The sequence below is a fragment of the Lissotriton vulgaris genome, chromosome 3_1, assembly GCF_964263255.1.
Source record: "Lissotriton vulgaris chromosome 3_1, aLisVul1.2, whole genome shotgun sequence".
In the NCBI taxonomy this organism is placed as follows: domain Eukaryota; kingdom Metazoa; phylum Chordata; class Amphibia; order Caudata; family Salamandridae; genus Lissotriton; species Lissotriton vulgaris.
Window position 1 is genome coordinate 1212166801 of NC_141689.1, and position 14939 is coordinate 1212181739.

The following is a 14939-nucleotide window of genomic DNA, read 5'->3' on the forward strand; positions in this document are numbered from 1 at the left end:
TTGGGTGTAGGGTTTTGGGAGGTAGCTGGCTTGGGGTCAAAGTTTTTGTAGATAGCTGCAAACTTGTTGTGGAAGTGGTTGGCAAGTTCATCCCAGAGCTGTTGCAAGGGAGTGATCGCGTTCTCTGTGGATGGTGGCAGGAGAATTCTCTATTGATGGTGAATAGTTCTTTGTTTCGGTTAGAGATGGCTTTAATGTGCTGAGTGAGGGCTTAATTTTTTGTGGTTACCGAGGTGGCGGGTGTAGTTGTTGAGGGTCGTTTTGTAGGTGTTGCAGTCAGTGTTCTTCTAGCTGGATCTTCACCTTCTTTCCAGTCATTTGCATTCCTGTTTTGATGTGCGTAGTTCAGGTGTGTACCATGTGGGTTGCTTGGCGGGTCTGTGGGCCTTGAGGGTCTTGGTGGGAGTAACTTGGCTGGCTGCGATGCTGATCCAGTTATTGAAATTCTCTACTGTTTGGTCTAGGTTGGGGAAGGCGATAGGTTTGGTCCAGTTCCAGGAGGGTGCATTGTTGAAACTCGGAGGGGGCGTGTTGGACCAATGAGGTTGAAGTGTACAATGTACAATGGCATTGCCTGTCCAGGTGAGTTTGGATGTGTTTCGGCACTTGATTCTGTTGCTTGTGATGAAGATAGGGTCGAGGATGTGTCCGGCTCTGTGTGTGAGGTCAGTGATGATCTGCTTGAGGATGATGTTGTGGAGTCTCTCAGTGAGATCACTGGAGTTGGAGTCGGTGAGGTGGAAATTAAGGTCTCAGAGGAAGATGTAGCATTTTGAGTTGATAGCATGCAGGGTGATGAATTTTGCTATTGCGTTGCTGATGCATGCGCGGGGTCAAGGTAGTATGTATGTGAGGGTGCCTTTAACAGTGGTATTGGCGGCGGGTGGATCTGGAAGTTGATGTGTTCCATGGGTGTGTGATCATTGATGGTTGTTGTGAAGGTGATGGATTCCTTGGGTATGATTCCTATGCCTCCTCCACATATGTTGGTGCGATCTCAGTGCTTCAGCATGTATCCCATGGGTGTTGCTGTCATGATGTTGGGGGCTGATGTCGGGGTGAGCCAGATCTCACTGAGGAAAACCATGTCAGGGGCGAAGCTGATGATGGGGTCCCAGATCTTGGTGGCGTGTTTGCAGAGAGCTCTGACGTTCAGCAATATGCAATTGAGTTGCATCAGTGGTTGGCTTTTCACTGTGGTGGTGCCTGACCTGGATGGGCTTGCGCGGAATCGGCATAGGGTGCAGGTAAATGGTCCTTTGGTAGCGTGGGGGTGATGAGAGGCAGTAGTTGTTGTTGCGCATATTGTTCAAGACTTGGAATTTGATGGAGGAGTTGGTGTGCTGTTCTGGGGGGGCCAGGATTCCTCGCGCTGGACTCAGTCTGGATGACCTCGGGCACAGACGGGCTTGCATTTGGCATGCGTTCGACACGCCGGTGGTGCATCGGCCTCCATAAAGAAGCCTTGGGAGGACCGGTATTCAGGAGCGGGGAGTAGCGGGCGATGGGAAAGCACAACACAGGGCAGTCAGTGGTCAACCAAAATGTCTAAAGCAACCAAGCAAAATGCAACCAGTGCCAATACAATAAAGATTCGATTAAATGAAAATTGTAGCAGAACAAATAATGAATGCCAGACAAATAAAACGTAAACTCCATCAATGAGCAGGGTCTTTACCGAAGAGGAAGAGCGGGCCTCGAACCGGGGCTGGTCTGGCCTGAGGCGCTGAGGAACGGTGCCTTGGGCTGTGGTGGAAGCAGCTAGGAGGAGCTATCTAGCACAGGAAAAAGGGCAATTGCAAACTTACTCAAAAGTATATGTTTACCTTTGTGAATCAGTCCCATCAGTGGATTGACCTGTGCCTGATTTTAGTGAATGAGTCATTCATGGGGAGAGGAGTTGGCCTAATGGCTAGGGTGGTCGATCTCTAATCTGGGGAACTGGTTTCGAGTCTCGGCAATGATGCTAAACATCCCGGGGCTTATTTATGAGCCCTTGCGACACTTTTGCAACGCCGGTGCGTCACTTTTTGTGACGCACCAGCGGTGTAAAAAAATTGCTTTGTTGCACCATATTTACAAAGTGACGCATCTAGATAGATGCATCACTTTGCAAACTCCTGCTCTACATTATACCTGCATCAGGTATAATCTATGCAGGATGGGCGTTCCGACATAAGTAAGCATCGTAGAAGTGACGCAGTGAAATCTATGAGATTTCACTGCGCCATTTCTAAGGTGTAAATGCGTCAATATCTTACGCCTTCCACACAGCAGGTGTAAGAGTGATGCAGGCCCTTTCACATGGGTCTTGCCCCATGTGAAAGGACATATTGTTGGAGTTGCGTCACTTTTGTGACACACTCCAGCAATGCATCACTTTTGCGCCTACAGATAAGTCAGAAATACTGACGTATCTGTAACTCTCCACCCATTAATGCCACTCTATTTACCATCTAGGCCGCTTCGATCCAGCAACCAAGTTTTAGCCTCGCCTAGAAAGATAAAGAAAGCAAGATGGGGGGGCCGCTCCTTTTCACACCTAGCGGCTAAATTGTGGAACGCCCTTCCCCAGTCTTTAAGAGAGACACGTAGCCTGACTGTCTTCCGCAAACATCTGAAGACACATCTCTTCAACTAGTGTCTTCACTGAATTGTCACTCTTGGTTCTGAAGCGCTACGAGCCCTCCGGGTAGTCTGGCGCTATATAAATAATCTTTCAATTCAATTCAATTCAACTCCTTGTGACATGGTGCGTCATACTGTAAATATGACGCATCCATCATGTCGCAAGGAGGGCGCACTGAGAAGTGACGCATCACTGCTTTCCCGCAGAGATGCGTCATTTCTCATAAATGAGGCCCCCTGTGATTCTGGGCAAATCACTTATAGCTAGATTCATGAAGCCAAATTGTGATCGCAATAGCTGCGAAAAAGCAATTGCAATCACAATTTGATGAAAAGGAATTCATGACAGTGTAAAACCAAAAATTGCGAATTCGCAAAAAAAATTTGCGATATCGCAAATAAATTCGCAGAATCCTGGAAGAAGCCCATTAGCGATTCTGAATTTGCGAGAAACCATGGATTCTGCGAATAAAACTGCAAAATCGCAAAAAAATCGCAATCGCTATTCATGAAAAATCACAGATTGCGAAAAAACCCAAAATCGCTATTTGCGACGCGCAAATTAAGGAGAACCCAAACCAGGTGGTAACCAGTAAGGAAAAAAAAAGAATTTGAAAAAAACGTTTCCTAAGTACCAACAGGTGCAGGCCTGACCAAACTCACTTAAGGAGATGCAGCTGCAGCATCAGGACTCTCACAATGCCAGGACTCTACATGGTGATCAGGCGGCGAAGGCTACAGCGAGCAGCACGGAACAGACGTAGGATCCAGGAGCGGATATTCCGCCAGCGGGTCACCCTTCTGGGCCAAACCAGGGCGCAAATATACGCTAAGTACCACCTGAATGGGCCAATGATCATCAAGCTAATCCAGGACCTAGACCCCCTGATCCAGCACCCAACAAGGAGGACCAATGCCGTGCCCACACATGTCCAGGTATTGTGCAGCCTGCACCTACTGGCCTCCGGAAGCTTCCAGGGGATAGCCACTGCCTAAGGAGTTTCCTGGATGCAATGCTGACCCGGCTACACCACTACATCTCATTCCCCACCAGCCAACAGGACTTGAATGAGACCAAGCATCAGTTTTACAACGTTGCACAATTTCCACATGTAATAGGATGCATTGACTGTACCCACATCCACATCTGCCCACAAGCACAAATGGAGTACATGTACCGCAACCGCACGTCCTACCACTCCCTCAACATCCAGATGGTGTGCAATGCTAAGACATACATCACGGACATAGGGGCACAGTACCCAGGGAGCACACATGACTCCTTCATATTCTGGCACAGCGGCATCCACACATGACTGGCCAGGGGAGACTTTGGTGAAGGACACCTACTAGGTAAGTACACATGCCCCACAATGTTACACTGTGATGATGTAGCTGTGCAGCACAGGCACTCACCCTCTGCTCCTCTCATTCAGGTGACAGTGGCTACGCTCTCCGTGAGTATCTCCTCACCCCATAACTCAACCCTGCAACACCACAGCAACGGCATTACAATGCAGCACACATACGCACAAGAAATTGCATTGAGAGGACATTTGGCCTTTTGAAGAGCAGATTCCGCATACTTCACAAGACTGTGGGGCCATCAAATACGAGCCTGAGGTCTGGTGCTGCATTGTGGCCGTGTGTGCAATACTACACAACATTGCTACCAAGCGCCGGATACCTGTAGAGATATCTGGCAGTGAGTCGGAAGGGGACCACCGCCCACCTGCACATGCGCGTCATGCACGCCGGGAGAATCCTGCTGAAGGACACAGAAGGCGCAACCAAATCACAATGAACTGTTTCTAGTGCACCCACTCCCCTCACCCAACACTTCACTCATGCATGACAATGGAAATAATGACATGAGTCTGATGTACTATTATTGAATAAATATTATTGTTGGTTGCACAATAATATGGCATTATTTCAAACAGTAACATTTGAGGTGTATTGCGTCATACTACTCAAGATTTTGTAGTGGGCATACTTATGTCATCAGCAAGTCCCTGCCCTATGAGCATTAATGTCATTGGCGCCTCCGGCGCGAAGCTCCCAGTCGCCTCTCGACCTCTTCCTCCGGCTGAGCACGTGATGCCGCAGTGAGCCTGCTGCTGCGGCGTGGAACACTAACCTGTGACGAAGACAGGCTGCTGTGACTAGATGTCCCCTCACTTGTGACATCCCCTCCTGCATGGCCGTGGCCAGTTGGCTGCAGAGCCTGAACAGCAGTGGTTACCTGCTTGAGTGCCCGTGCCACATCCTGACAGCATTGGACCATCTGGAGTTGCATGGCCAATGATCTACGGGACAGCTGGGAAGTCGCGTTGCCAATTACATAATTGGAGCGCGTGTACGCCGAGAGGCGTGTGAGGAGCTGGCGGTGGCGGCGGCGGGTGAGGTTTCGCTGGCTAACCATGGCCGCAGTGTTTGCCTCCATATCTGTGGTCATTCGATCCATCCGGTCGGACAGATGGCCAACATTCCTGCCTGTATTGTGCAGCTGCAGGTGTATTGCTGCAAGGTGTTGTGCCTGTAATTGGTGGACGCGCAGCATGTGGCGCTCAATTGAGAGCCTGGCACACGCACAGTCATCCCCCTCCTGCCAGTGCGTGGTGTACTTTGGCGCCACTCCCTGACCTGCCTGCTGGGCTGGGTGGGCACAGTAGGTGTGCGTTGTGTCGGTGGTCTTGCGGCTGCTGGCGTTGACGATGCCACTAGCATGGGTCTAACAGCTGACGATGGTGGTGCGCCTGTTGTAGCTGGCGTTGCAGGTGGTGGTACGCCTGCTGGTACTGGTGCTTGGCCAGATGGAGCTGGTTGTGTGGATGTATTTTCCTCACCCTCAGAATCCTCATGTGTTTCATCAATTTGCAGCCCCTCACTCTCGCTGCTGATGTTATCAGCGCCACCTGTGATGGAAAGTGGACGTTGATTAAGTACATGTATCTTTCACATGGAAGGTTGCTACATGCATGCTGGCTACCATTCCCTGACTGGCTGTTGCATTGACTACATTAGGACATGTCTGGCTGTATGGGACTTTTTGTAAATTGTGGTCAGACTACATGTCCCACAATGCAATAGGGATATTCTGGTGTGCATGGGCTCCATGACTGGGGTTTCTTATGGGTAGCTCTAGGGTCATGGCCATTGTTAGGGGACAGGGTCGCAGTCGCATGGCACTTACCTTGGCTGTCTTGGGTGGGTCGGGAGGAGTCCAGCCGGGTTACCCCCATGCATGCCTCAGGTTGCAATGTGTCCTTAACAAGATCCTCCAATGGGGTGTTGGGAGGGACTGTTGGCTCTCCCCCTCCTGTTGCAAGGCGCTCACCCAGCCTCTCGGCGACCCTCTCCTTGGCACGACCTCGGAGGTCATACCACCTCTTTTTGAGATCGTCAATTGATCTCTGTGTGACTCCTACAGAGTTCACTTTTGAGCGGATGCGCAACCACAGTCGCCGTTTCTCGGCCTCTGGCACCCTCCTGGAGTCCTTCCCAAACAGTCTATCATGGTCTTTACAGACTCCCTCGATGAGATGTTCCAGCTCCTGTTCGGAGAATTTAATTTTGCGCTTTCTCCCTGTGTCACTGGGCCCTGCTGCTTCCTGTGACATTGCTGCAGTCTGCAGTATCCAAATACAATAACTGGAGGTGGTTGGAGTGGAGCTCCGAGCAGTGCTGCTTCCAATTCTGCCTCAGTATTCAGAATGAGGGAGGGAACTGCCTGCTTCCTGGTTGTGATGTCATCACAGTGCTCGAAATGCGACTTCCCGTTTTTGCGATCACGCTATTAGCGAGATCGCAATTTGCGATCTCGCTAATAGCGAGATCGCAATTTCAACACGGGATTTGACCGATTTTGCGATTTTTCGGCGATTTCTGAATAATCGCTATCGGCTTTTGCGGCCGAATGCGATTCGCTACATTTTCTCGCACATTTACATGAATCCCATTATGCGAATTCTAAATTGCGATTCGGTATTATTCGCAATTTAGAATTCGCAATATATGGTTTTCATGAATCTGGCAGTTAATCTCCACGTGCCTAACAAAAATGAATGTGTCCTCATGTAACGAAACTGGTGCTATGTAAAGTGCTCTGATACCCGATTCGGGTCAAGTTCGCGCTATATAAAACTGTTTAAAATTCATATTGGTAGTAGAATCAATCAAAGAATCACAAGTGTAGGAGAGTAGGGTCTGCTATCCTATGGTCACCCCAAATTTTTGCTTTTTGCTTCACTGGTTTCTGACTTAATGTGGCTGTGGGCCTGCTAATCAGACCCACAGCCTGCTGTTCTCTCTCTAAATTACTGCCAATGCACTTTAGGTGCATTACGAATTGGAACTGGTTCACCTTATTAGCCCCTGTAGTAGTGTACCCTAGGTACCCAGGGCATAGGTGTTTCCAAGGCCTACCAGGGGCTGCAGCATGTATTGTGCCACCCCTGGCCTGGCCTCCATATTTGACACAACTGGCTGATCACTCAGCTGGGATAAGTTGGTGTAATCACCTCTTACTTGGGTACAGTATGCCTGTGCCTAACCCTAAACTTGACACATATGTTCCTATCAGCCACTCCTATGGAAGGCCTCATCAATCCTGGAGGCAGAGTGCTTGGAAATATGTGAGATGGTGCTCTAGCATGAGCTGAGCCTGTCTGCAGCTGTCAGGAACCACTCCCTAAGCTGTTCCGGGATATTGCCATACCATATACTCTTAAGTGCATTATAATCCTCACGGTTAAATGCTATCTTTGGTTTGGCTTTATCAAAACATGTCGAGTAAGGTGTCATACAAATTGGAATACTATCCTCTCGACAGTTCTGTCGACGGGGATAGCATTCCACCCTTCTAGAGGGACACGACATGTGTGTAGCCTTAACCCCGGTTAAAGTTAAACAGAGCCTCAGCATCACAAAATGGATGCTGCCACCACAGACACGAGTCTGGCCTCCTGCTGCTGACCGAAACTCGGCAGATGGTGGCCTGGACAAAGGGTTTCCTGCCTTGGGAGGTGCGAGCACCACCCCAGACAGGGTTTTGTGTATTGAGTAGGACAGGGCTGAATAGAATCAGACATGCCCGGGGCACACAAGGTGTCCCCGTGCATAAGCCAGTCCAAACCGGTCCTGGGACTTTCCAGACCCAGGCCTGGCGAGGAGCTGGACAAAGGAAAGGGGGTGTAACCGCCCCCTTTCCTGGTTCCTCCTAGAGGAGGGACCTAGTAGGTGATCCACCCCTCAGATTGGGAATAAGAGTGGGAGCGGTGCCATTGCACAGCAGATCATCCTGAATCAACTTTAAACAAAGAAGAAGACTGGACTTCGACATTCTGCTGCTCAGAAGACTGAAGAGAATTTCCCTTGTGGCCTAGGAGTGGCCACCCTGTGAACACAGGCACCAACCAGCAACTCGACGTCTGCTTTGCCGCCGCCTCCCACCGGAGCCCGAGCCCAGAGCCTGACAAAAAAAAGACTCCCTGACCTCTCAGAGCCCGATCCACAGTCCCTGCAAAGAAGGGACCCGTGGAGGCACCGAGTGACGTGGGACCAGACCTCTTGGAAGACACTCGAAAAGCTGACTGCGTAGCTTGTGAGGTATCCTCGACGTTGTGCTTTGGGGACTGAGAACCCCCACTACCGAGTAGCCCTTGCATCAAAGAAGAGCCCTCCAGCATCTCCACGATCTGCGTGGGGCCCATTTGCATTGTGCCACTTGACGCGCCATCCCGGCCACTAGCCACGTGGTCAGCGGCCATCTTGGCGACGGAACTGACAATTTACACAGCAGGTCTGGTTGCTCCAGACCTACCCAAGCTTCTGTAAAAAGGAGCACTCGCTCTGACCTTGCTGGTCCGAGAGTTAAGCATCTTTCAACTTCTGCGTGGCTTGCATTTGCCAAGGCCTGTTTGCTCAGATCAGGTCGCCGACACCGCCAACAGCGAGAAGCCTGAGTGGGACAGCTGGTGACCGACTCCTGTACGTCCTCGACCCCGGGTGTCCACGTGGCTGCAGAGAGAAGCTACCCGACAACGCCTGTTTGCACCCGACATCGCCTGGTTCCACTCTGGTTCCACGGTAGTCACTGGCTAGTGACTTTGAACATTGTCCCCTCTGCTTTCAGGTCTTCACATCTTCAGATCCACCCTTGGATCCACCGGAACTCTTCACATCGAGCCGCCTGCAGCATCTTCAGCTCCAAGCACCATCGACCAGCGTGACGAACCCCGACACTACTTTGACCCTGTGCACCCACTTCCTGTGGGTGAGGTAACTCAGCTCCGCCGGTGTTCCTACACTGGTACACATCTCAAGGGCCTGTGTCTTAAGTTTCAGCTCCATAGGTCACTCGGAAGGTTCCTAACTTTCTAACTTTGTACTTTTTACGCACCATAGACTTTGCATTGGAAAGTGCGTGCACTTTGAACACTGCACCCGAGTCCCGCGGGCCTTTCCCGACTTAGTCACTGCTAGCCTCGAATAGCTCCAGCGATTCCCAAGGCCCTAGGCCTGTCCCCTTTCTGATTGGTATCTCTTATACCACTTTCTTAGTATATGGTTTAGGTGGCCCCTAGGGCTCATCCATATTGTGCAACTTTTGTGTATTTTAAACTGTCTTGTGATTTAACGCTTGTGCTTCTGTGCTCATAAAGAGTCCAGGGGATTTTATAGTTAATAAATCAATATATATTTTCAATATATATCTGTGTGGTGTCCTTTCATTTGGTATTCAAGGGGGTTGTGTATGGTAATACAGCTGGCTTCACATGCCTTTCAGAGTTTAGCCTAAGACTGCTTTGTCCACATTACCACTAGGATAACTGGTCTACAAGGTTGAATTACAACCATCATCATAAGGGTTGCTTGGCATGGTACAAAGTGATCACTAAGAATTAGTGAGCATTATATACCAGGCCAACTTCTCACATGGTGGCAGCGGTGGGATCTGAGCTTGCTGTTGTTTTACCATTACAATCTTTGAGATTATCATTTGAAAGATCATACAGGTACCTGCTAGGTACATATAAAACAAGACTAGTATACTTAAGTTCTACTGAACTTAGTTGTTGTAGAGCAAAGGGAGTAGCACACCCTAGCTACAACTACTAGATAGGTTTAGTAGGTAAACACCAGTGTAGGTAGATTGCAACACATCCACCCACACTAGAGCAATGTCTGGAGCAGAGGGTTCCACTGGGAACATCCCTGTTGAGAGTGACCCTCCAAGGGCACCATCCAAATTTGCTATTTTTTCCTTTAAGGAATTAAGACAGCTTTGTGTCTTAAGGGGTCTGAAGACAGGGCCTTCCCCTACTACAGACCACCTAAGAGAGCTCTTAGACCAGTCTGAGACTCTAAAGCCCACTAAGGCAAACCCCACAGGGAATGCTGAAGGAGGCCATCCTTCAGAGGATGACACTGTAGACCCCCCTGGTCCTATCATCCTGGTAGATGAGGAAGCCCCCATCACTGGAGCTCCTCAGGTAGATGAGGAGGAAGAGGAAGAAGAGGAAGAAGAGGAAGAGGTGGAAAGCAGTGAGTCAGATGATGACAGAAATAGTCAGGTGCTGGTCAGTAGACTGAACCAGGCTAACTTAAGCCTACTTGGGAATGAATCAGGTAACAACCCATTCAGACCCCAGGTGGACTTAACCAGAAGCCTAGGAAGAGAAGGACTCACTCAGGTGACTCTGACAAATCCCATGCTTCTAGAGGCTCTCATGGTCACTCCAGAAGGGAGATGACTAGCCCTCAGAGAAGGGAACATGAGGCCAAAATGAGAGAGGCTGAGCTTAGGATCCAGAAGCGAGAACTAGAGGTTGCCCTGGTCCAAGAGAGACTTGCTAGAGCAGGACAGCCTAGAGAGAGTGGGGTAATAGAACCCACTGGTGGCAGCAATATCCACAAGGATAAAGACAGGTCTTTTGATAATAGAAACCTGAGTAAGATTGTGCCCCCCTACAAAGCTGGGGATGATATCCATAAATGGATTACTGCAATGGAGAGAGCCTGCAGAGTACAGCAGATCCCTCAGGAGCAGTGGGCAGCAATCTTGTGGCTCTCCTTTGAAGGTAGAGGCCGAGACAGACTCCTCACAGTTAGTGATGGGGATTCTAGAAACTACCTGGTCCTGAAGAGTGCTCTGATTGATGGGTTAGGCTTAACCACTGAACAGTACAGGTTAATGTTCAGAGATACCCAGAAGACACAGACTCAGGACTGGTCTGAATTTGTTGAGTGTGCCACTAAGGCTCTGGAGGGATGGTTGCTGGGAAGCAAGGTTACAGACTATGAAGGATTGTATAATTTGCTGATGAGAGAACAAATTTTAAATAATTGTCAGAACCAGCAGTTGCATCAACATTTGGTTGACTCAGATTTGACCTCTCCCCAAGAATTGGGAAAGAGGGCAGATAAATGGATAAGAACCAGAGTTAAGCAAAAGAACCAGAACCAGGGTGGTGACCAGAAGAAAACAGACCAGAAGGGTGGGGAGCAGAAAGCTAAAGACCAGAAGTCTTCAACAGGGCCCCAAACTGATACAGAGGGTGGGTCCCAAACTTCCAAGAAGAAGAAGAAAGAAGGTCAGAAGAAACCCTGGTGTAAAACTTGTAAGAACACCTCTCACTGGACAAGTGAGTGTAAAAAGGGTGGAGCCCCCAGCACTGCAGCCCCTAAGGCAACTGCACCCACTAGTACAGCTAGCAGTGCTGGTCCTCAAACCAAGGGGGTAGTGGGTATCACTTTGGGAACTGAAGGAGATTCTGACCTAGTCAGAACCCTTACAAAGGCTGTTCTGATTTGTGAAGGGGACATAGATTTGACCCCTGACATAAGTCCCAGTAACCTGGGCAAATACAGACAGACGCCTTTGATCAACAATAAAGTGGCTCAAGCTTACAGGGACACATGTGCCAGTGTCACTATGGTGACACCTAACTTTGTGGACCCTGGACAATACATGCCAGGTGATAATTACCTGGTGACCAATGCCAGCAATGTTACTACTACACATAGTGTGGCACTTGTTAACTTTTCCTGGGGAGGGGTAACTGGCCTAAAAAGAGTTGTGGTTAGTGCTGATCTCCCAGTAGAATGTTTGTTGGGCAATGACCTGGAGAACTCTCTATGGTCAGAAGTTGAGTACAGGACTCATGCAGAGATGTTAGGGATATCATCACATGTCCTTGCTGTGACCAGGTCACAGGCCAAAAAGTGCCTCTCTGAACCTCAGGTCTTGGATCCTGGAACAATGGACCAAGCACCTTCCAAGAAGAAGAACAGGAGGGTAAAGGCTGTGCCTTCCCAACTGCCTGCAAGTGAGGATCAGGCTTCACAGGAAACTGATCTTGAGACCCCTGAAGGAACTGTCTCTGAAGAACTTGAACCTGATCAGGTTGAGTTTCTGGGGACAGGGGGACCTTCTAGGGCAGACTTGGGGCAGGCTCAGTTAACCTGTCCTTCTCTTGAACCCCTCAGACAGCAGGCTGCTGCTGAGGCTGCTGGGAATGCTCAAGGTGCCCATAAAGTTTATTGGGATGAAGGACTCCTTTACACAGAGGGTAGAGACCCCAAGCCTGGTGCAACCAGGAGGTTGGTTATACCTCTGCAATTTAGGGGTTTCCTTCTCACCTTGGCCCATGATATTCCTTTAGCAGGACACTTAGGCCAGAACAAGACCTGGGACAGGCTTGTCCCTCACTTTCACTGGCCTCACATGTCTGAAGACACCAAGGAGTTTTGTCGCTCCTGTGAAACCTGCCAAGCCAGTGGTAAAGCAGGTGGAACCACAAAGGCCCCCCTAATACCACTACCTGTGGTGGGGGTTCCCTTTGAGAGAGTGGGGATTGATATTGTAGGTCCAATGGATCCCCCTACAGCATCTGGGCACAGATTCATACTGGTGGTAGTGGATCATGCCACCAGGTACCCAGAGGCAATTCCACTTAGGACCACAACAGCTCCTGTTGTGGCCAGGGCCTTACTTGGAGTTTTCTCCAGAGTGGGGTTTCCTAAGGAGGTAATATCTGATAGAGATGCCAACTTCATGTCAGGATATGTGACAGCTATGTGGAAGGAATGTGGTGTCAATTACAAGTTCACCACTCCTTATCATCCACAATGTAATGGGCTTGTTGAGAGATTTAACAAGACCCTAAAGGGCATGATTAAAGGATTACCTGAAAAGCTCAGGCGAAGATGGGATATCTTACTGCCCTGCCTTTTGTTTGCTTACAGAGAGGTCCCTCAAAAGGGGGTTGGCTTCAGCCCCTTTGAATTGTTGTTTGGGCACCCTGTAAGAGGACCCCTGTGTCTGGTGAAGGAAGGATGGGAGTTACCTCTCAAAAAGCCTAAGCAAGACATAGTGGACTATGTACTTGGTCTCCGCTCCAGGATGGCAGAGTACATGGAAAAGGCATCCAAAAACCTTGAGGCTAGCCAAGAATTACAGAAAGCTTGGCATGACCAAAAGGCTGTCCTTGTTGAATTTCAGCCTGGACAGAAGGTATGGGTGTTGGAGCCAGTGGCCCCAGCAGCAGTCCAAGACAAATGGTCTGGACCCCATACAATTCTGGAGAAGAAGGGAGAGGTTACCTACTTGGTGGACCTAGGAACTCACAGGAGCCCCCACAGGGTGCTCCATGTAAACAGATTGAAGGCATATGTCAGCAGGGAAGACATGGGCTTGCTCATGGCTACAGATGAGGGACAGGAGGAAGAGAGTGACCCTCTCCCAGACCTGCTCACTCAGAACCCTGAGGATGGTTCAGTTGATGGTGTGGCCTTAGGTGGCAGCCTCACTGAGCATCAGCAACATGACTGCAGACAAGTTCTACAGGCATACAGACATATGTTCTCCTTGACACCCAGTCAGACTAACTGGTGTACCCATGTGGTGGACACTGGTGACAGTCTTCCTGTAAAGAGCAAGATTTACAGGCAACCTGACCACGTCAGGGACTGTATAAAGACTGAGGTGCAAAAGATGCTGGAATTAGGTGTCATTGAGCCTTCAGAGAGCCCCTGGGCTAGCCCAGTGGTTCTGGCCCCCAAACCTCACATCAAAGATGGCAAGAGAGAGATGAGGTTCTGTGTGGATTACAGAGGACTCAATGCTGTCACCAGGACAGATGCACACCCTATTCCAAGGGCAGATGAGCTCATTGACAAGTTGGCTTCTGCCAAATATTTGAGCACATTTGACTTGACAGCTGGCTACTGGCAAATCAGGTTAGCTGAGGAGTCTAAAGCCAAGACAGCATTTTCTACCCCTAGTGGGCATTATCAGTTTGTGGTGATGCCCTTTGGTTTGAAAAATGCACCTGCCACCTTCCAAAGGTTGGTGAATCAAGTCCTCACTGGGTTGGATGACTTTTGTGCAGCTTATCTGGATGATATTGCTGTCTTTAGCTCCACCTGGGAGGATCACCTGGTCCACCTGAAGGAAGTGCTTGAGGCTCTGCAAAAGGCAGGCCTCACTATCAAGGCAACAAAGTGCCAGATAGGGCAGAGCAAGGTTGTATACCTGGGCCACCTTGTAGGTGGAGGCCAAGTTCAACCACTGGAGAGTAAGATCCAGACCATCAAGGACTGGTCCCCTCCAACAACCCAGACTCAGGTCAGAGCTTTCTTGGGCCTGACTGGGTACTACAGGAAGTTTGTTAAGAACTATGGGTCCATTGTGACTCCTCTTAATGATCTGACATCTAAGAAGATGCCCAAAAAGGTTCAGTGGACAGAAAACTGTCAAAAGGCATTTGATGACCTGAAGAAGGCCATGTGCTCTGCACCTATCCTGAAGAGTCCTGACTACTCAAGAGAGTTCATTGTCCAAACAGATGCTTCTGAGTTGGGAGTTGGAGCAGTGCTTTCATAGCTTAATGTAGATGGCCAGGACCAGCCCATTGCTTTTATTAGCAGAAGGCTGACCCCCAGAGAGAAACGTTGGTCAGCCATTGAGAGGGAGGCCTTTGCTGTGGTGTGGGCCCTGAAGAAGTTGAGACCATACTTATTTGGCACTCACTTCAAGATTCAGACCGACCATAAGCCTCTCTTATGGCTTAATCAGATGAAGGGTGAAAACCCCAAACTACTCAGGTGGTCCATTTCCTTACAGGGGATGGACTTTACAGTGGAGCACCGCCCAGGGACTGACCATGGCAACGCAGATGGTCTCTCCGGGTACTTCCACTTAGAACATGAAGACACAACTGGTCAAGGTTAGTCTAATGTCCCTGCGTTTGGGGGGGGGGTTATGTAGGAGAGTAGGGTCTGCTATCCTATGGTCACCCCAAATT